The 21,555-nt window shown below is 37.7% G+C and overlaps 1 long non-coding RNA gene across 5 annotated transcripts in view; it reads left to right on the top strand.

Annotated features, from left to right (window-relative positions):
- LOC309629124 overlaps positions 1 to 21,555 on the top strand; it is a 128,929-nt gene that overhangs the window by 18,063 nt on the left and 89,311 nt on the right. For all 5 annotated transcript variants that reach the window (XR_014244857.1, XR_014244858.1, XR_014244859.1 and 2 more), the window contains exon 3: positions 20,979 to 21,071. This is a non-coding gene — a long non-coding RNA (uncharacterized lncRNA). The remainder of the gene's footprint in view (positions 1 to 20,978; positions 21,072 to 21,555) is intronic.

Genomic DNA, 21,555 nt, shown 5'->3' with positions numbered 1-21,555 from the left:
ACTATGGTAAATTCAGAGACACTTCAAATTTATTTCCAGGTTTAGTGATGATGGAATGCCAAGAGATACAAAACTTTCTTAGAATAAATGAGGCTCCTTTATACTGATACATCTGATTGGTAATTATGAGAACATTTCCTAAAAAAGAAGCAAATTCTCTAGCCCGGGTAGTGGGTGAGTTGGAAGTTAAGTGCCTTCCATTGTTCTATATGTTAATGCAGCTAATTGTGGAAAGTGGGGATAACGGAAGCAGCCTAGATGTGCTCAGTTTTTCTTTGTTGTCCTTCTGGTGGAAGGAGTGAGTGTCAGTGAGTTACCAACATTGACGCAGAGCTTTGGGTGATTCAAAAGTATTGTTAAGTTTATTGGTTGAGCTGCAGGGAGTCAATAGGCTGCTTGAAATTAAACAGAACTGTATCTTGCTGGTAACGTGTGTAGGCACCTCTTCTTTTTTTTTAAGTTTTTTAAAAAATATTTTATTTTATCTTATTTTACTTTATTTTGCCGTGCCGCACGCCATGTGGGATCTTAGCTCCCTGACCAGGTATCAAACCCGCACCCCCTGCATTGGAAGCATGGAGTCGTAACCACTGGACTGCCAGGGAAGCCCCCTAGGCACCTCTTTTTGATGTGCTCTGATACCTCTTGCAACTAATATACTTACTTAAGATGCACTAAAAAAAAAAAAAAAGCCAAATGTATTTATGGGAATTACGAGGAAGGGAAAAACTGAAATATTTTAGTGTGTTTTATACAGGTACACATGTCACCCTTCTGATTTATGTGATGTCATGAATGTAGGGGCACTAGGAACAGGGGAGTGTGGAATCACTAAGGACTGTGAGGTGAAGCATGGTTGCATTCATGGGCAGATAGAGGGAAGCCCCTTATCTTGTTTACACTCTAGATAAGTGGTAGCTACAAAGTGAGGAAGCTAGCAGAGATCTTAGGGTGAAGAGCCAAAAGGAAATGAGCCAATAGGAAATACTCCTATTATCTTAAGCAGCCCTTCTTGGTAGGCTTCTGTAACTAGCCCTTTGAATTATTTCACATGCTTGTCCAGAGAATGGTACAATATTGCTAGAGCACCTGACACTTTAAGATGTTAAAATCCTCTTAGGGTGATCACTTAGGGAGAAAAAAAACCCCTCAACTCATAGGGTTTTGAATGTGTTTACATTGGGGAAGGAAGCTTCCCATAACAAGGTGGATACAACCTTTTTGATGAATTCCACGTCATATGATTTTTTGCTGCTTCAAAATCTATAGCAGGAATCGATGTGTTACATGATGTGTTTCCCTATCTTACGAGTTTTAGAGGGCGTGTCTCCACTGGGGAGAAGTGCAGGTAGAGAAGTGAGAAGTTAGATGTGAGACCAACATCCCTCTCTCTGCCAGGAGTGGTGCACAAGGATGTAGCCCGAGTGCCTCCATCCTTTAAAGTCCCAGGTTTTCACCATGGTGATCATGTTTTATTTGTTGGCAGTTCAGGGGACTTGATCTCACTATCCCTCTCAAAAGGTTTTATTACATGTCTGGCAATATGGATAGCTCATAAAACAACAAAATTGAGAGTCTTGCTTACCAATTGAGGTATATTGGGACTATGTAAGCCAATTTACAATGTTCAAACCTTCCAGCAGTAAAAGAATAATCAGTATTCTTCATTGGTCCCTCCAATAGTCTTATGTTGAAACCCAGCTGCAGGGTTGATGGTATTAGGAGGTGGTGAGTTTAAGAGGTAATTAGGTCATGAGGGAAGTGATCTCATAAAGGGGATTAGTGCCCTCATCATAGTACCCCAGAAAAGCTCCTTTACCCTTACTCTCCTTTGACCACATAGCTAGAGGACCCCCTCTTTGAGCCAGAAGTTGTGTCCTGACTAGACACTGAATTTGCTGGTGCCTTGATCTCGAACTTCCCAGCCCCTACCGCAGTGAGAAAAAAAAAAAATCAGTTGTTTATAAACTACCCAGTCTCTGGTATTATTTTTAGCAAATTAAACAGGTTAAGGCAGAAATTGGTATGAGAAGTAAGGGTACAACTGAAAAAAATACTTTAAAATGTGGAAGTGTTATTGGAACTGCATAATGGATAAGATATAGAAGAATTTGAAACTGCATGCCAGAAAAAGCCTGTATCACTGTGAAAGAAGTATTAAGGGCAATTTCGGTGAAAGGTCAGTGTTCCTTCTGAATAGGGGAGAGCTCTAGAGAGAGCCTCAATCATCTCAGAGAATACCTAAGGTCCGTAAACAAAATTTTGAGAGAAATATGTACTCTAAAGCTCAATCTGGGGCTTCCCTGGTGGCACAGTGGTTAGGAATCCACCTGCCAATGCAGGGGACACGGGTTCAAGCCCTGGTCCGGGAAGATCCCACATGCCGCGGAGCAACTTGAGTCCGCGAGCCACAACTACTGAAGCCCGTGCACCTAGGGCCGGTGCTCTGCAACAAAGAGAAGCTACCTCAGTGAGAAGCCCGCACACAGCAACGAAGACCCAATGCAGCCCAAAATAAATAAGTTAAAATAAATAAATAAATAAATAAATAAAGCTCAATCTGATGAGGTCTCAGACAGAAATGAGAATGTGGCAAAGAGCTTGCCTGAAATGTGGTCCTCTCCTAGGATTCTCTGCAAGGTAGTTCTTGTAAGCGATAAAATTGGAACTTTGGCTGAGGAAGTTTCTATGCAAAGTGTTGTAGGAGCAGTCTGATTTCTCTTAAATGCTTATAATAAACTGGGGGAAGTGGGAAAAATGTAGATATGGAAGCATTAATCAAACTAGAAGCAGAGCTTAAAATTTGGAAAAATTCTCAGGCAGGAATTGAAAACAACTACAATTAATATACTAAAGGCTATAAGGATAAAATATAAAACATGCACGAACAGATAGCAATGTAAGCAGAGAGCTATGTCAATAAAAATTTTTAAAAAAAGCTCTACATAAAACAAACTAACAATAATAAAGAATGTGTTTGAGGGGCTTATTAGTAGACCTGATACAACTGAGGAAAATTATATCTGTGCTTGAAGACATGTCAATAGAAACCTCCACATGTGAAAGAAAGGAGAAAATGGACTGGAAAAAAAATCAACCAAACAGAACATACAAAAATTGTGTGACAGTTAGTGCATCATATGTGTAATGGGTATACCAGAAAAAAAAAAAAGGAATGAAAAATACTTGAAATGATAATGACTCAGAATTTTCCCCAGTGAATGACTACGTCAAAACCAGAATATTCAAATCCAGACAAAATACTATTAATATTCACAATGACTGTCCAGTATCTCTCAGGAACAAAGATGCAAAAATCCTCAACCAAAAAGTAGCAAACTGAATCCAACAATGTTTTAAAAGAATTGTACACTAGACCAAGAGGGATTTATCCCAGTTAGGCAAGGCTGTTTCAACACTCAAAAATTAATTACTTGTATCCATTTTATCAACTGGTAACTGACTGTACTGCTGAACTGAATGAATAAGCATTTTCAGAACTCTAATGAAAAACTGATGAACTCATAAAAGTGCTAACAAAAGATCAAGATGAAAAAAAAATTAATTACATGGGACTGAGTGAACTGATGAGGATGAGTATAATTTTTGTGACTTTCTGTCTGAATTAAAAAAAAAAAAATCCCACAAGGACTCAGGGGCAAAGAATATACAAATCAATTTTCACTGCAAAGTAAAGGAGCTGTTACAGTGGAGGATTACTGGACTGAATGTCAATATTATGACATAGTGTGAGTGTGTTTCATGTTTGGTAATTGCAATCATTGTTGCTTTTGTTGTGGTCATCCATGTACAATGCTTGGTGTCAGTCTATCTCTTGTAAAAATAAAATACAGTGTGTGTGTGTGTGTGAAAAAAAAATTAATGTATCCATTTTATCAACACCTTAATGAAGAAAAAAAATATGATCCTATCAATATGCAGAGGAAGATTTTGACAAACTCCAACACCCATTCTTGGTAAAAATTCTCCATAAACTGGGAAGAGAAAGGAGATTCCTCATCTTAATAAAGAAAATCTACCAAAAAAAAATTTAGAGCTTTCATCACACTATGTCAGAAACAAAATTTTCTTACTAAGTTCAGGTAGAAAGCAAGGTTTTCCCCTTTCCCCACTTTTCAGTATTGTACGAGATGTCCATGCTAATGCAATTAGACAAGAATAGGAAATAAAATGAACACACATTGGATAGGAAGAAAAAATAAATAAGAAAACTAGCAACCTGATTAAAAACTGGGCCAAAAAACTTAACAGACAGCTCACCAAAGAAGATAGACGCTTGGCACATAAGCGTATGGAAAGATGACCCACATCACATGCCACCAATCTGAAAAGGTGACATAATGCATGATTTTTAACAGTATGGTATTTCCTAAAGGCATACATGTAAGACAGTAAAAATTTCAGTGTTTACAAAGGGGTGGCAGAGGTGGGGCTATGAATATCCTAAGTCTAGAGGATTTTCAGGACAATGAAAATATTCTGTGTAAAACTATAATGATGGAGACATGTCATATATTTGTCCAAAGCCATAGAATGCACATCCCTAAAAGTGAAACATAAGGTAAACTATGGACTTGAAATATTTATGATTCAATGAAGATTTATTAATGGTTAAAAGTGTACCATGATACCATGATGATACTGAGGAAGCCGATGAATGTGAGGGAGCAAGAGGTAGATGGGAAATTTCTGTGCCTTACTCTCAAGTTTGCTGTGAAACGAAACCTTTTATAAGAAAATCTTAAAATTAAAAATATATATATTGGTATCGCTGCTCGCACACTTAATATTTTAATAATCAGTGCTTTCAAATAATATTTGAAAAAAGAATGTGCATCTCTAATTTCTACCTCCATCAATGTCCTTTAAAAATGTGATAAAATATAAGTAACTAAGATGGGGGAGAGAACAAACGGTAGCAACACAATTCATAAAACAGAAATAAACACACAACGGGGCAACAACAGCAAAGAATTCTCATTTGTTAATTCACTTATAATGTGCCTTGTTACTTACATAGATCATGACTTTGTGCATCATGAAATATGCATTCATGGCATGATTTTCAAAGGCTTTTGTCCCTTTGCAACACACACGTTTAATCCATCCTCCACTGCTGCCTTTGGTTTATTTTCAGAGACATCTGTGATGTAAACACCTTCGTTCCCCTGGTTTCTGAAGTTGGAGAAATTGGAGGCTCCCTCACCTGCAGAGATGTGGTCATGCTGCAAATCATTTTGTGGCCCCAGGGAGGGGAGGGGTTGAGAGGACCCACGGGCTCAGGGTAACCTTGGGAAGAATTCTTACAGCAAAGCCTCACACAACCCCAGTGCCACCATGTGATTACCACCAACCACTCACCTCCCACCTCCCTTCCTCACGTAGAGATGCACTAGGTAATGACAGGGCCACGTCCATTCCAGGAAGAGCCCCTCCCCAGGAAATCAGGCTGAAAGAGCCTGTGCTTCTAGAAGTTTCCATCCCAAATCCTCACACTACTCCAGGGGTCTCAAGTGTGCTGTGTGTGATTTCTCTAGCTGAGTACAACTGAAAATGGGGGTTGGGGGAGAAATACCTGCACCAAGAAGGAACTTGTTAAAGGTGATATTTATGGGTTCCACCACAAACCTACAGATTCGTAACTTCTTAGAGTGGGGAACTGATCACAGAAGGATTTGTATTCACTTTGTGTTTTCAGGAAAAAAAATTTGTATTCATTTGTATTCAGGGAAAAAAAAAGAAAAGTTTAGCTAAGTGGTTCCCTTCCAGCTTCCCACCAGGATCAGATAACCAGTCTTAAGAAATAGCATCACCTGTGCCTTCAACACAGAGTCTGTTTATTGGTTGTGTGAGAGCATCAGTGTTGTGCTAATTAAGTGCTCCAGGTGATTCTAAGATGAGGCCAGGGTTAAATATGTGGGCTCTCGGAATATTTGTGAGAGTTGAGCCCCAGCTTTAGTCCAAGAAGAGGCAGCAGTGTCTGCTCTACCTGAGTTTGGAAGAGGAAAGTCAGTGCAGCCCACACACTTCATTGTAGTGGAAGTTGTGAACATGTATATGAGGAAGGAACATGCACAGACCGCGAGGAGAACCTCACAGCCTGATCTTCCTGTAGGAGCTGACTCTTCCTAAACCTCTCTTGAAACAAAGGACAGGAGAGTTTGCTCTTTTCAGCAGTTCAAGGTCCTTTTTGCCTGTGGGTGTGTTGAGAGCAGGTGAGGGAGCTGTGCTGACATCTTTGAAGGTATATTCCCAAGAGGCTGATGTGATTCCTCAACATAATACTGGTGAGAAAACGACCTAAAGCAGGAGGAAGGAGAGGCGGAAATGGCAGCTTCTCAGGTAAATGTCCTGTCCTGGGTCAGAAGCTGTGTCTGCTTTTCCTCCTGATGTGTCTTGGATTGAGAACCTACAAAACGTTAATCACGAACTTTTGATGTTCCTGCCGTCGACTTAAAAAATATTCACAACCTAAAAGTCGAGAGTTATATTTTATAAGGTGGGAATTTTTAGGACTTCAAGCCCAGCATCTCAAGTAACTCTAAGAGAACTGCTGTAGGGGTGAGAGGGGAGCTAGGATATATAGGAGTTTTGCAACAAAGGGCAGGTAGTTGGGAACATCAAAAGATTATTGTTAATTAAAGAAAACCAGCTAGCCCAAGTTAAGGAATTTAGTGCTTTTCTATGTATGGGAAGATGTCTGGGCTCACTGAAATCATTCCTTTGATATGCATCTCACCTATCTGGGGCTTGTATCCTGTGTTTTCACAATCCTGAGTTTCCTCAGGGCTCACCGTAGGGAGTGGCTGCAGCCTGATGGCCGCTAGATGTCAGGTAGTCTTTCCTTCCTCGGTTTTTTCAGGGCTCAAGGGCTCACATTGGAGGGCTGCAGTCGCTGATTCTTGTGGCATCCTTTGTTTACGGATACAACAGGAAATATTCCATTTCTCACTGCCTAGGGAGGTTGTTACTTATTTATTTGTTTACTTATTTGGTTGCGCTGGGTCTTAGTTGTGGCTCGCTGGCTCCTTAGTTGTTGCAGGTGGGCTCCTTAGTTGTGGCATGCAAACTCTTAGTTGCAGCATCCCTGGTCTAGTTCCCCGACCAGGGATTGAACCCCGGGCCCCTTGCATTGGGAGCACGGAGTCTTAACCACTGCACCACCAGGGAAGTCCCCAGAGAGGTTGTTTTCAAATACTTTTATTTTCCTTTATTCTTGTGATAGTCAAGAACAGCATTTTAGAATAATTCTCTCTTATTTCCCAGAACCTTTTTTTGATAGTCAGCCTCCATGTTCTCTATAGAGTCTGAAGAATTCTCACCATGAATTAATGATGTTCAAGTATTGAAAATACTCCCTTTTTGAGAGATTAACACAGGAAGGCATTCATATCCAAGAGTCCCATAGTGGTGGAGTTGGGTTTCAGGCTCCTAGGGAAGAATGGGAAAATGTAGTGATTCATTTACATTTGGATGCAGGATCAGCTTTTGGATAGGATTAAGAAAATGTATAAATAGACAGGATGACCTTAGTGGTCTTGAATTCCTCAGAGTTCTGGAAAAAAAATAAAGGAGAGTCTGTTCCCTATATTGATAAGAAAGCCTTACTAAATAGTAATATGTAATAAGTGAGCCTTACTCAATGCACTATTTGGAATGCAGAACATAGGAAGTATATAAGGATTAAAATTTGCATAAAACTTACTTTCTTAAAATAAGTTTTAATTGAAATATAGTTGATTTACAATGTTGTATTAATTTCTGCTATACAGCAAAGTGATTCCTTTATACATAAATATTTTTTCATATTTTCCATTTTTATTAGAGGTTATTGAATATATTTCACTGTGGTATACAGTAGGTCCTTGTTGTTTATTTTATGTATAGTAGTTTGTATCTGCTAATCCCAAACTCCTAATTTATACCTCACAGATGAAAATTATTGTTAATTAGAAAGATTCTTTTTTAACAGTACATATATGTTGTATTCAGAATTCAGGTCAATAAATTTTCTCTTATTTTTCTTTAGAAAATCCACAACAATATGCTTCCTTTTTTATAGTGTGTTTCCCCCAAATTAGTTAATTTCATTTTGTTTTTAACCTATATTTCATGTCTGTAAATGATAATTTTCAACTCAGTACACTTAAGACAATGTGGTGTTGAATTCAAATTTGAATCTCCCATATGTTGCCAATAATATATGTGATTGTTTGTTTAATTATTACCCCTACTGTGCTTATGACTTATCAACTTTGTCTTCTTGGTTATTGATCACTGTTTGCTTTATTCTGTCTTGGTGAGTAGTTATGGAAATAGTCTTAATTTCTCATCTACTTTTTAAATGAAGTTATTTGTATGACAGAAAATTTTGAATTAAAAGTAATTTTTTGGGGGACTTCCCTGGTGGTGCAGTGGTTAAGAACCCGCCTGCCAGTGCAGGGGACACAGGTTCAAACCCTGGTCCAGGAAGATCCCACATGCTGCAGAGCAACTAAGCCCGTGCACCACAACTCCTGAGCCCACGTGCTGCAACTACTGAAGCCCACACGCCTAGAGCCCATGCTCCGCAACAAGAGAAGACACTGCAATGAGAAGCCTGCGCACCACAACAAAGAGTAGTCCCCTCTCGCTGCAACTAGAGAAAGCCCGCACGCAGCAACGAACACCCAACGCAGACAAAAATGAAATAAATAAAATAAATAAATTTATAAGAAAAGGAATGAAAATAAAGAGCAAATATTCTCTGACTACAATGGAATTTAATTAGAAATCAATAATAAAAAGATATTTGGAAAATCCCCAAACATATGGAAATTACACAGAGTGATTTTAAGTAACCATAAGTCAAGGGAAATATCAAAAAAAGAAGTAATTTTTGATGTTTTACACTTCTGTTTTGGGCATTTAATTTTTAGTTGTGGGAAAAACATAATATTTATCATCTTAACCATTTTTAACTGTACAGTTCAGTGTGTTAATTATATTCACGTGATCGTGCCATCGATCTCTGGATATTTTCATCATGAAAAACTGACTGAATACTTGTTAAACAAACGCTTCCTCATTTCTCTGTACTCCAAGCCTGAGTCAACTAACATTCCACTTTTTCATTATCAGAGTACTCACATAAAGGAAGTCATATACTGTCCATTCCTTTGTGACTATTGCGTATCACAACATAAAGTCTTCTAGATATATTCATGTTGTATCATGTGACAAGATCCATCACTTTTTCAAAGCTGAATAATGACCCATTGTATGTATATGCTACATTTCTTAACCGTTCATGTATTCATGAATATTGGACTGGTTCCATCTATTACTTATTTTGTGAGTAATGCTACAAAGTAACTCGGTGTGAAAATATCTCTAACAAATGCTCCATTGAAGTCCTTTATATACATACCCAGATGTGGGAGGGCTGGATCATATAATTCTATCTTTAATTTTTTGAGAAAACTCCATATTATTTTTTATGCTGGTTATACTCTTTTATATTTCCTTGAACAATGCATAAGGATTCAAATTTCTCCATATCCTTGTCAACATTTGCTATATACTATATGAATGTATATATATATATGTAGTGGTCATCCTAATCAGTATGAGGTGATACCTCATTGTGGTCGTGTTGTTTATTTCCAGAATAATTACTTATTTTGAGCATCTTTCACATTTCTGTTGTTTATTTGTACATATTATTTGAATTAATGTCTATTAAATCTTCAGCCCATACATTGTATTACTTGTTTTTTGATGTTACTGTGTTCTAGGTGTTATTTATATATTTTATACCTTACCTCCTTAGCAGATACATGCTTTGCAAAAATTTTCTCTCCTTCCGCAGGTTGCCTTTCCACCCCCATTGACTGTTTCCTCTAACATGGGCAAGTTTTTACATATGTTGTCATCCCATTCAACTGTATTGTTTTTCTTGCCTGAGTTTTTAGTTTCATATCCAAAAAATCATTGCCAAATCGAATGTCATAAAAAATGTCTCCTATGTTTTCTTCTAGGGGGTTTATAAGTTATAGGTTTGTATTTAAATCTTCGATCATTTTATTGTTTATTTATTTAGGCTGTGTTGGGTCTTCGTTGCTGTGCATGGGCTTTCTCTAGTTGTAGAGATCGGGGGCTACTATTCGTCATGGTGCGGGGGCTTTTTGTTGCCATGGCTTCTCTTATTGCAGAGCACGGGCTTTAGGCACATGGGCTTCAGTAGTTGTGTGCAGGCTCAGTAGTTGTGGCTTGCAGGCTCTAGAGAGCAGGCTCAGCAGTTGTGGTGCGTGGGCTTAGTTGCTCTGCAGCATGTGGTATCTTCCTGGACCAGGGCTGGAACCCATGTCTCTTGCATTGGCAGGAAGATTCTTAACCACTGCACCACCAGAGAAGTCCCTTCAATCCTTTTAGAGTTAACATTTGTATGTGGCATTAGGTAAGAGTCCAACATCATTCTTTCCACATGTAAACATCCAATTTTTCCAGTGCCATTTGTTTAAGAGACAATCCATTTCCAGTTGTGTGCTATAGGCTGGTTCAAGATTCTTTGACATAAATATGAGACCTCTATCTGTGCTCTCTATGCTCATCAATTATTCTTTTTCTGTCTGCATGTTTGCATTACTCTTTTTTGATAACTATAGCTTTGGAGTATATTTAAAATCAGGAAGTGTCATGCTTCCAACTTTCCACTTTCTTTATCAGGTTAGTTTTGATAGTCAATGTTTTGTGATATTCCACATACATTTTCGAAGGAACTTTTCTATTTTTGTCAGAGGTGTCTTTGGGATTTTGAAAGAGACTGTTCTGAATCTATAGATCACCTTGGGTAGTATTGACAATTAATAATATAAGTATTCCCATCTGGGAACATGGAATGTGTGTTTGTTTATTTATATCTTCTCGAGTTACTTCCAACAGTTTTAACAAATTTTATCATACAAGTTTTTCACTTCCTTCATTAATGCCTAATATATTATTCTGTTTGAAGCTAGTGTAAATGAAAATATACTCTTAATATCTTTCTTGGATTATTTTTTGTTAGTGTATAGAAACTCAACAAGTTTTTGTTTCATTTTGTATTTTGAAATTTGCTAAATTTGTTTATGATTTCTGTGCTTATTTTCTTTTTAATGTGGATGCTTTAGGTTTTTCTACATAAGATTTTGTTGTCTGTAATCAGAGATATTTTACTCCTTCCCTTCCAGTTTGGATGCCTTTTTTCCCTTGTATGATCATTTTGACTAGGAAATCCAGTACTATGTTGAATCCAGGTGGTGAGAATATGCACTCTTACATTTTTCTGGAATATAGAGGAAAAGCTTTCAGCCTTCCACTATTGAATATACTGATAATTTTGGTCTTTTCATGTATAATCTTCATTATATTCCGGTAGTTTGCTTTAATTTATATTGGGTAACGCTGGCTTAATAGAAAGTGTCCTGATAATTTCTCTCCAAACTTCAGAAATATGTGTTGAGAATTTATATTAATTTTTCCTGAAATGTTGTTGGAATTATCTAGTTAATTCATCTGGTTCATAGATTTTTTTGTTGTTGTTGGGAATTCTTTAAAATTAGTATTTTTGTCTACCTAATAATCGCAAGCTTAATGTGATTTTTAAAATTTCTTCATGCTGAAGTCTAAGTAGGCTGTATCTTTCTAGATATTTATGTATTTTTTTAAGTGTCAAATTTGTTGTATAATTGTTCATAGTACCCTCCTATAATTACTTTTATTTCTATAGCATTATTTATTATATCTCTGCTTTCACTTATGATTTTACTTGGGTCATTTCTGTTTTATTCTTAATTTAGGTAACCATTTGTCAATTATACCTAATACTGTAGAGTATCTTCACTGAGATTATTAGGTGGGATAATTTATTTGGTATCTTTCATCTGTATCTTTTCATGACATCCCAGGTTTGATGCCAAAAAAGCCAGACATAGAAGATTTATTCTTAAAAGTGCTGTTCAGAAAATTTGAAAGCTGTCGCCTTGGAAATTTACACTTAATGAAAGACTGGTAATGTAAGCAGGCATGTGAGGGACTAAAGGATGTTATTATGGATATAATCATATTAGGAAAATTTCCCATAGGAAAAACATTACTGCCAAAATAAACCAAGGATATAAATCAAATTGGGAAAAACTCCACTTTAAGTCAGTAACTTTGGCAGAAGAATATGTATTTGTATGTAAAAATGCACATCATTTTAAAATTATATACATTCTCTGAATGGAAATTTGGAAAACCCGGAAAGTCATCTAGTCTATACTGCAAATACTCACATATGAAAACAAGAGTTTTAAAAATGAAGAAAAAAATCCCAATATCAGTTTGGGAGATCCACTAGCAAGTGTTCTTTATTCCTTAACCAACAAAAAATTTCTCCCTATTCTAAAACCTGTAATGTTGATAATAATGGGAGAGTCTTTATCCAGCCAGCGTTGTTCTATAGTTATCATAGTATAGGTAATATGAAACAACTTTTCATGTGCAATAAAATGAGTAAGACCTTAAACAAGAGCTCTATCTTCAACAATCACAGGAATATTTATAACAGAGCAAGAAGTTATCCATGCCTTGAAACAGGGAATAACTTTGACCAAGACTCAAATTTTATGAAACATCAGGGAATTCAATTTTCAGAGAACCGTTATAAAAGTAATAAATGTAGAAATGTCTTTCATCAAAGTTCTAATCTTACTGTGTGTTAAGCGTGTTCGTTTTGGAGAGAAGACTTCCAAATGCAGTGAGTGTGGTAACGTTCTTAACCAGTCTTCAAGTCTTACTCAGCATCAGAGAATTCATACTAGGGAGGAACGTTACAAGTGTAATAAACGTGGGAAGGGCGTTCATCAGTCATTAAATCTAAGAAGACATAGGGAAATCCATACTGAAGGGACGCCTTACAAATGTAAAGAATGGGGCAAAGCCTTTAATCAGTGTTCATATCTTACTCAGCATTAGTTCGTGCTGGAGAGAAACCTCACAAATGTAGGGAATCTGCCAAAGCCTTTAACTGGCTCTCAAAACTTTCTAGACATTTTCCTACTAGGGAAAACTGTGCAAATGTAGAGAATATGACAAAGCTTTTAACCAGGATTGTCACCTTGCTCGACATCGGAGAGTCCACAGTGGGGGGAAACCCTACAAATGTAGTAAGTGATTAAAGATGTTAGTCCTAAATATATACTTTAGAAGACACCTGAGAGTTCATAATGGAAAGAAACTTGAATGATGAAAAAATGTAAGTAGTTAATCAAAAATAAAATCTGATTAAATACCAGAATACGTAGTAGAAAGCATTCAGTCAATAACTCTTTTTCGGCATTACTTTAAATCAGAATATTGTAGAAAATAATCTAAAGACAAACACTTATAAAATTTATTTGTTGGTATTGATCACAGGATCAAGAGATGAATGTTTGGACAGATATAATTGTTATCAGTGTATTTATATTGGCTTTATTTGAGATTATTTGAAAACAATAATTAATAACATTCAACTCTCAAATTACTTTATTGATATCCAAGAAAAGTATAGGTAACCCTTCCATAAGTGGTTATAAAAGTAATGTACATGCATGTTTACTAAATAATTAGCCTCTTTTTTGTAAATGATATAAATCACAATCTCAGATCATTCTATCAGAAGAACAAGAATGACTCTGAATTTCTGTAATCTGTATTTTGATAGAGAATCATAAGTGGATTGTTAAAGATTTATTTAGGCTGTATGTGAACTTAATGTGTGTTAATTAATAAAACTCATTTTTAAATAATATGATAAACTTGTATAATAAATGAAAGTTAACTTCTTCCATATTATTTAAGCATTATTTTAGGTAACAGATGATCACAAAAAAACTATTTAAGGACAGAGTGGGATGACATCTATAGTAGTCCCTTTTCTACTGGTCTTAGCACTCAAGTCGTTTGAGATTATATTTTTCATAATTTGTATATTGTATCTTTTCCTCCTGTTTGTAACTGCTGGCACATTATGGTAGGTGTAGCAAGGTTTATACAGGAGGATTGTTGAGAGCTTACCAAAACCACTGCCTGATACTGCTTCCTCAGCAATCATTTTGTGTAGCCGGGCAACCTGCAGGTGCCTTGAACTGACACCAGCCATTCCTGTGAGCACATGCACTAGAAAACTGGCTGCAAATTCACAGGCAAATGTAAGTTCCTGCTGTGTCTTCCCCAGCAGCCCTTGTGATCTGCTATCTTCCTGAAACCCTGGTCCCTCTTCTCATGGAACCCTTCAGTAAGACCCTCAGAGCTTATGAGAATCCTGCTCATTTTGGTTTTAATTCAACAATACACACTTAAGCCTGGAAACCCAAAGAATTTCACCCATTGTCACTGACGAAGGCATGAGCCCAAGTACTGCCACGCTGTCTGCCTGCATCTTGCCTTGGCTTTCATGAACGGGCCCTCAAGGTTTGCTATTAATTATTTCAGGACCTGTGAGTAATAAAGTCATCTACTTCAGTTTCCCTTCTGGTCTTTTACTGAACCGGGGCTCACCATGCTTTGGCGAGGGCTCTATTTTTAAAATGTTAATTTGGCAAATTCACAACAAGTGTAATGAAAATCCATACTTCTGAACTTCTGAGCAGATATTTGTAATATTTGACACTATATTTTCCTTTGCACATGTTTCTTTACTCAGCAGAGGGAACACAAACTGTTTTTCATGGTTTTGATCTACAGGGGATGCAATATGTAAATATATGAAGATATATTTAGGAGTGCTAAAACTAAGAAGGAAGAGTGCTTGTGTATATGCATAGCTTCAGAAATAATTTAGAAATATTGTATCACAACTGGTAATTTCAAAATGGTGGATGAATTGCTAACAAACTCAAGACACTGGTAGATTTGTAGTATAAATCTATTTGGTCTACATTACATTGAATTCATTTTTTCCATATGTCACGAATTATGGTTGAGATGCTCTCAAACCATCTTTTTACTTGCCCATTAATCATGAAAAATCTAGTTTATGATTTCATTTGTCCAAAACTCATGAACTATTGCTTTTATTATATGCTTGAGGTATTTTTAGGATGGTTTTCATTAATTTTTTGGTGTTCAGAAATTAATTTAAAGATGAGCATAATTCCCCAGTGAGCATATTAAGTTGATTTTTAAAATTAATACATTTTATTACTTCTTAATTGGAGAGGAAAACGAAGATGACTTTTCTTCAGTTACTGTTTCTTCCACTTCTCATATGTAACATTATCAAAGTTACTCACTTTACTGTAAAAATTAGATCAGGTGAAAACTTGGAGAATTCATAAGTCATGGGGTTATTTAGGCATATATATGAGGTGAACAAACACACGTGATGGTGATGGGTGTTTAATACATTTTGTAAAATTAGGAGAAAAATATTCCAATTTGAGTGATGCTGAAGCATGATGTAAAAGACAGAAAATGTACAGGATGAAGAACTGCATGATTTCTGCATGTGGAGAGAGGATACCTGTTCTTGGACTGCACAACTGACACACCCTGAATTTAGGAGAAAAACCTACTTGTTTCATTTCCTGATTATTTCCAGTTTCTTTTTAATTAATTAATTACTTTATTTATTTTTGGCTGTGTTGGGTCTTCGTTTCTGTGCGAGGGCTTTCTCTAGTTGCGGCGAGCGGGGGCCACTCCTCATCGCGGTGCGCGGGCCTCTCATTATCGCAGCCTCTCTTGTTGCAGAGCACAGGCTCCAGACGTGCAGGCTCAGTAGTTGTGGCGCACGGGCCTAGTTGCTCCGCGGCATGTGGGATCTTCCCAGACCAGGGCTCGAACCCGTGTCCCCTGCATTGGCAGGCAGACTCTCAACCACTGCGCCACCAGGGAAGCTCTCCAGTTTCTTTTAAAATTTATCCTCATCGCCATCCTTGCTACATATGAATCACAGTCATTCTCCTTCTTTGCCTCCGTTATGGACACAGGGTTCTCACTGCTCTCCTCACCCGCAGTCATCCATGCAGGTTTCTCGTGTGTACTTTCAATTTTTTCTAAAGCAATGAGAAATTTAAGTGAGGAATTTGAGATCAGTTATATGATTCAAATACAACATTGTGATTACTTAATTGTGATAAGAGTAGAGCAGATTCAGTGGACCAGAATTTTAACTCAGGCAGCACTAGGCGATGTGTGAAGACTGATAAAATAAGACAATGGTGTTTTTTGTCATTGTTGTTTTAGAGAGATTTACTTTTTTATTGAAAGTAAATATGGAGAGTACTTTGGAAATGTAGGTAAGAAAGTGCAAGGAAGCTCCCCATATTCACGCCAGGTCTTAGGCAGCTGGTGGTGGTGTATTCTGATGTACAGATGACAGAGATGGAGACTTGCCAAATGTGCTGTGTTCCTGAGAATCGAGGAAATCAGATACTGTACTCATGATTTAAAATATTTCCTGGGCAGTACTGAGGACGGGATGCTGTTCATATACAGAGATTATTACATTTTCCCAGGCTCAGATCAGTGGCAGTTTGATGGAGAAGGGGTGTGCAATGAAACAAATTTTGTGAACATAGCTTTCAAATGTCCCGTGGCAGACTAGATGTGGAGATGAGGAAGCCTTCTGGACACTGTGATAGGCAGGTCAGCACGGCATGTGCTGTGGTTTAACAGAAAACTAGTGCCAGGTACATCCCCACAACATAAAATATATCTACTGTAAACGAGTGACCTTCCAGGGAAGCTGACCCACAGGTGGCAGGAAGCATCCTCACTTCCTCTCTACAGAGTGATGGCCTTGTCATGTGCTCTGGGTTCTATACCAGGCGTCAAATAGTTGGGGGAAGAGTTCATTGGTCAGAGGCAGGGAGCGTTTCTTTTTCAAACAGTTTATTTCATTTTTATGCTAGAAGTTCCCGAGTTTTTTCATAGCCCTTGCTGTCTTTTTATCAACCTTGCCTGGAATGGAAAGAGGATTGTTTTTCAGTTGTGCTAATTGATACAATGGATTTGGGTAGCAGTTTATGCTCACTTTTAACATTGGTATAAGTGAAATATAATCGTGTGTCTTTTTCTGCAGCTAGTGGTTTGTTTTCAGTTATACCAAGAACGGACTAATGCATATGCATAGAAAAGATGTATATTTGGTATTATGTACACAGTGCATATAGGTAGATGCTCATAGCTGAAGAAAATGGCTGAGAAAACTCATGAGGTACGTTCTCTTTTTTTTACTTCTTCTCTCTGGTGTTGTCTACATGCAGGCGTTTTGCACATTTTGGTTCTCTCATGACCCAGTATGGTTGCCCCAGTCAAACATCTAACCCTGTTCCATGCAACAGGAAGGGAGCTGTGTGAATCTGATAGCACAAAGGGATTTTGATGTGAAGCCACTTTTTTTTGATTTGGGGAATATCAACCTCCCCTGAACAGCTCTCTTATATCATTGGTTAGAATTCTATCACGTGGCCACTCTGAGGAAATACATGTTCTGTAGCACAGGGAACATGTGAAAAGATATCTGTGAATGGCTGATGTGACCTGAACTCTTTCACAGAGCCTGACACAAAGGCTGTTGCAAATGGTTAATTGTTTGAATTCAGGATTGTGTGGATGGTTCAAAAAAAAGGAGTGATGTGTAGCGGACTTTGGCTTCATTTGGGCCAATTCCCTTTCGCTGTTGTGTGTACGTCCTGATATCACCCCTTGAGGGGCCATCAACTGTCAGAAGATGTTATGATGATGGTGATGATGATGACAACGATTTGTTTTTCTTTGAACTTGTTAAGAAAAGAGTTTCTAGTATAATTGTCCCAGAAAATGTTGTTTATGTTAAACTGTTTATTTTATTTTATAAAATAGGTGGGGAAGTGACTAAATGGGTTAAAATAATATGAACTTTGGAAATTAAGTTTCTGTTGGGCAGGCTTAGGAAAGACAGTGAGGGAAATGTCCCAGAGACAGGGAGGGCAGTGCAGGGCGCCAGCTCCTTCCCCAGCCCTGCCCAGATCTACACCCTCAAGAGGCTGTGTCCAGGTCTGTCCCTACCCTGGGTCCTCCCCTCACTGCACAGGTCACAGGAGATCAGTGTTTGGTTGGCTGCTTCTCCCACGCCTCAGTGGAAGGTGCTCACATTTTGCTGAAACCCACAAGCAGATATGTGAAGAGCAAATACTGAATGTTTCGGAGTCTTAATTTCTCATTAAATTCTGCATTTCATGACCCCTCCCATCCAGCACCCTGCTTTCCATTCCTGCAGATCCAGTAGTTGTTCAAGTTCAAAAATGTACATGTGTGTTGTGAGATGATTTCCACATTCAGGGTAATTAACATATGTGTCATCTCACTTATTTGCATTTTTTTCTGAGGAGAACACTTCAGATACACTCTCTTAGCAAATCTCAAGTATACTGTACCCTATAATGAACTGTTTCACCAGCCTGTACTTGGATCTCTACAGTTTATTTGTCCTGCAGAACCACATTCTTGTACCATTTGAACAACATCTCCCATCTCCTCCACAGCAGGTTCCTGACAATCAAGATTCTGCTGTCTTATGAGTTGGACTTTAGTAGATTGCACATATAATTGAGATAGTACAGTATTTTCCTTTCTGTGTTGGCCTATTCCACTTAGCATAATGTACTTCAGCTTCATTCATGTTGTCCCAAAAAGAAGGGTGTTCTTTTTTTAAGGCTGAGTAATTTTCATTCATATATATCACATTTTTTAATTTATGCTAGACACCAGGGAAACAACAGTCAGATGGCACCTCAAATTTCTAGATGCCTAAATTAAATAAATAAATAAAACACAGACTGGGAACATCAAGTTTTAGTGAGAATGCAGAACAATTAATCTCTCATGTCGCTGATGGGAGAATAAAAAATACATCCAGTTAGAAAAACTGATAGACTTTTACTCATAAACGTAAAACTTTATCTACCCTATTAGGAAAAAGAAGTGAAAGTAAACAGAAAACAATGAAAAATCTCTGAACTTCTAAGATACCCTTCTTTTCTGTATTCCTCCACCATCAATAGTTAGCTAATATTACATGCAAACTTTTTTTTTTTTTAATCAATCATAGGGAAAAAGAAGAAGAGACAGAAAGGTGAGCCCCGGTGTTTACATCCTCGTGGTAATTGTATAGTGTAAATGCAGTGCTACTAAAAACGGGTCTGAGGAGGCAGCATCGGCACAAATAAGAAACTTGATAAACGGCACAAATAAGAAACTTGATAAAGATGCCAATTCATAGGCCCCATTCCAAACCTGCAGAACCACAGTTTCTTCCATGGGTCCTGGAATGCTTTGTATGCATATTTAAATTTGAGGGGCACAATTTACATAAATGCTTATCACTCTTGGCTTACAGTAAAGATGACATGGTGAGCTTTAATAACCAGTATCACCTGTGACCTCCTTCACAGATCCTGCCTGAGAGCACATTAAAAAAAAAAAGTTTAATTGACCTACAGTGTTACATTTGATTCAACATAGTACAACATAGTTTCAGGTGAACAACATAACTTATATAGATGATTACAAATAAGTTTTTTTTAAAACTACATGCTCCAGGCAATTCCAGGGTGAAACCAGAGTTAAGCAAGAGGGCTCTTAGATATATTTGTGATGTGAGAGCTGAGTCCAGCCTTTGGTTCAAGAAAAGACATGTGGTCCTTGCAACCCACATTCCCCGTTGCTGTAGCGGAATTAGTGACTGACTGTGAGGCGGAAGGGCATATGAAAACAGGGAAGGAGAATATATCACATTTTGGTCTCCATGTAGGAGCTCATTTTTTTCTGAATCTGTCACATGACAAATGATAGGGGACCTTGGCCTTTCTGCATTTCAAGGTCCTTCTGCCTCTGAGTGTGGGGTAGCAGGTAAAGGCGCTGTGCTGATGCCTTCAGAGATGCACCCATGTGGTTTATCTGTATCATATGGCCTGAGAAAGACACCTAGAAATAACTGACATGACTGTGGAATAAGATGAAGATTTACAAAACAGTACTAACTGTTACTAACTGGAGATACTGGCTTTTGTTAGTAACTGTTTTGTAAATTTTCATTTTATTCCACAGTCATGTCACAGTTATTCTGTTCTTTATAACTTTTTGTATCTTCAGGAAAATAAAACAACAGTTGTATAGTATTGATTCAATTATCTTAAAATGCTATAATCAGCACAAATGAGAAATGCAATCATTTCAAGGAAATAAGGGTTTGTTGATGCAAAGAAAATCTCCAAGATGTTTCATCTTGTCCTCATTTCTTGAGTTGATCTGCATCTTTCACTCTAAATCAGTGATAATTCTAGATATTCATAAAATGAAATAAAATACTGTTTTTGCCACATCTTAAAGTTGAGTATCCATTCCTTATTTTTGATAGAGTTCCTTATTTTTGGAAGTAGAGTTAAGGATCTGCAAATGAGAATTGCTTCCTATGTATTTTATTTTTTATTTTTATAAATTTATTTATTTACTCTTGGCTGCGTTGGGTCTTCGCTGCTGCGTGCAGGCTTTCTCTAGTTGCGGTGAGCGGGGGCTACTCTTTGTTGCAGTGTGCGGGCTCCTCATTGTGGTGGCTTATCTTGTTGTGGAGCATGGGCTCTAGGCGCGCGGGCTTCAGTAGTTGTGGCACATGGGCTTAGTAGTTGTAGCTCGCGGGCTCTAGAGCACAGGCTCAGTAGTTGTGGCGCACAGGCTCATTTGCTCTGTGGCATGTAGGATCTTCCTGGACCAGGGATTGAACCCGTGTGCCCTGCATTGGCAGGTGGATTCTTAACCACTGCGCCACCAGGGAAGTCCCCCTATGTACTTTAAAGTGGCTGTCAGGAAATACTATTTGGTGAAATAATTTTCTATAACATGTAGTGTCCTCTCTTCTCTGCTGAACACAGTACTGGATTGGAAATTGTAGAATCCCCAGGATGAGTCATGTTCCTTTTTTGAATAAACAGGTCTTGCTGTCTCTAAGCTGAACCTGGTCACCTTTTTTGAGCAAAAGTAAGAGCTGGGATGTGAAGAAAAGGAGACAACAGTCATACACTCAGGTAGGTGAGAATGAATAAAGCAGATAGCACAGGTGTGAATGTCCAAAGGTGAAGGAGGAATCTAGGCTTTAAAATGTGGTCTGGGAAGTTCTGCTTCAATGGAAATTATTTTGAGAAACCTAGGTTTATGTCTGTTGCTGTCATGAATGGTGGACCTTTGAAATATCATGCTTATTGACATAGATTAACTTACTGAAAAATTTCCAGTACACACTGGAATAATGAGCTGTGGGGTCACTACAAAGAACAGAGGAAGATGTTTCAGCTGAATTTTAGGGAAACAGCATGTAAGAGAAAATGATTGATTAGAGATTTGGTGTACATGAAAAATGGATTCTTATACTCTGCAGAAGGAAGATTTTCCTGTGTTACCCCCTTTATTGACAGAGAAAGAGGTTGCAAGATGGACTCCTGCATTTCTGACCTCTATAAAACACATTTATAGAGGATCTTTTCATTAAATTTGGAACAACAAAGAAGGTAA

This window comes from Balaenoptera borealis (genome assembly GCF_965194805.1).
Source record: "Balaenoptera borealis genome assembly, chromosome: 5".
Classification (NCBI taxonomy): domain Eukaryota; kingdom Metazoa; phylum Chordata; class Mammalia; order Artiodactyla; family Balaenopteridae; genus Balaenoptera; species Balaenoptera borealis.
This window is presented reverse-complemented; position numbering and strand designations above follow the sequence as displayed.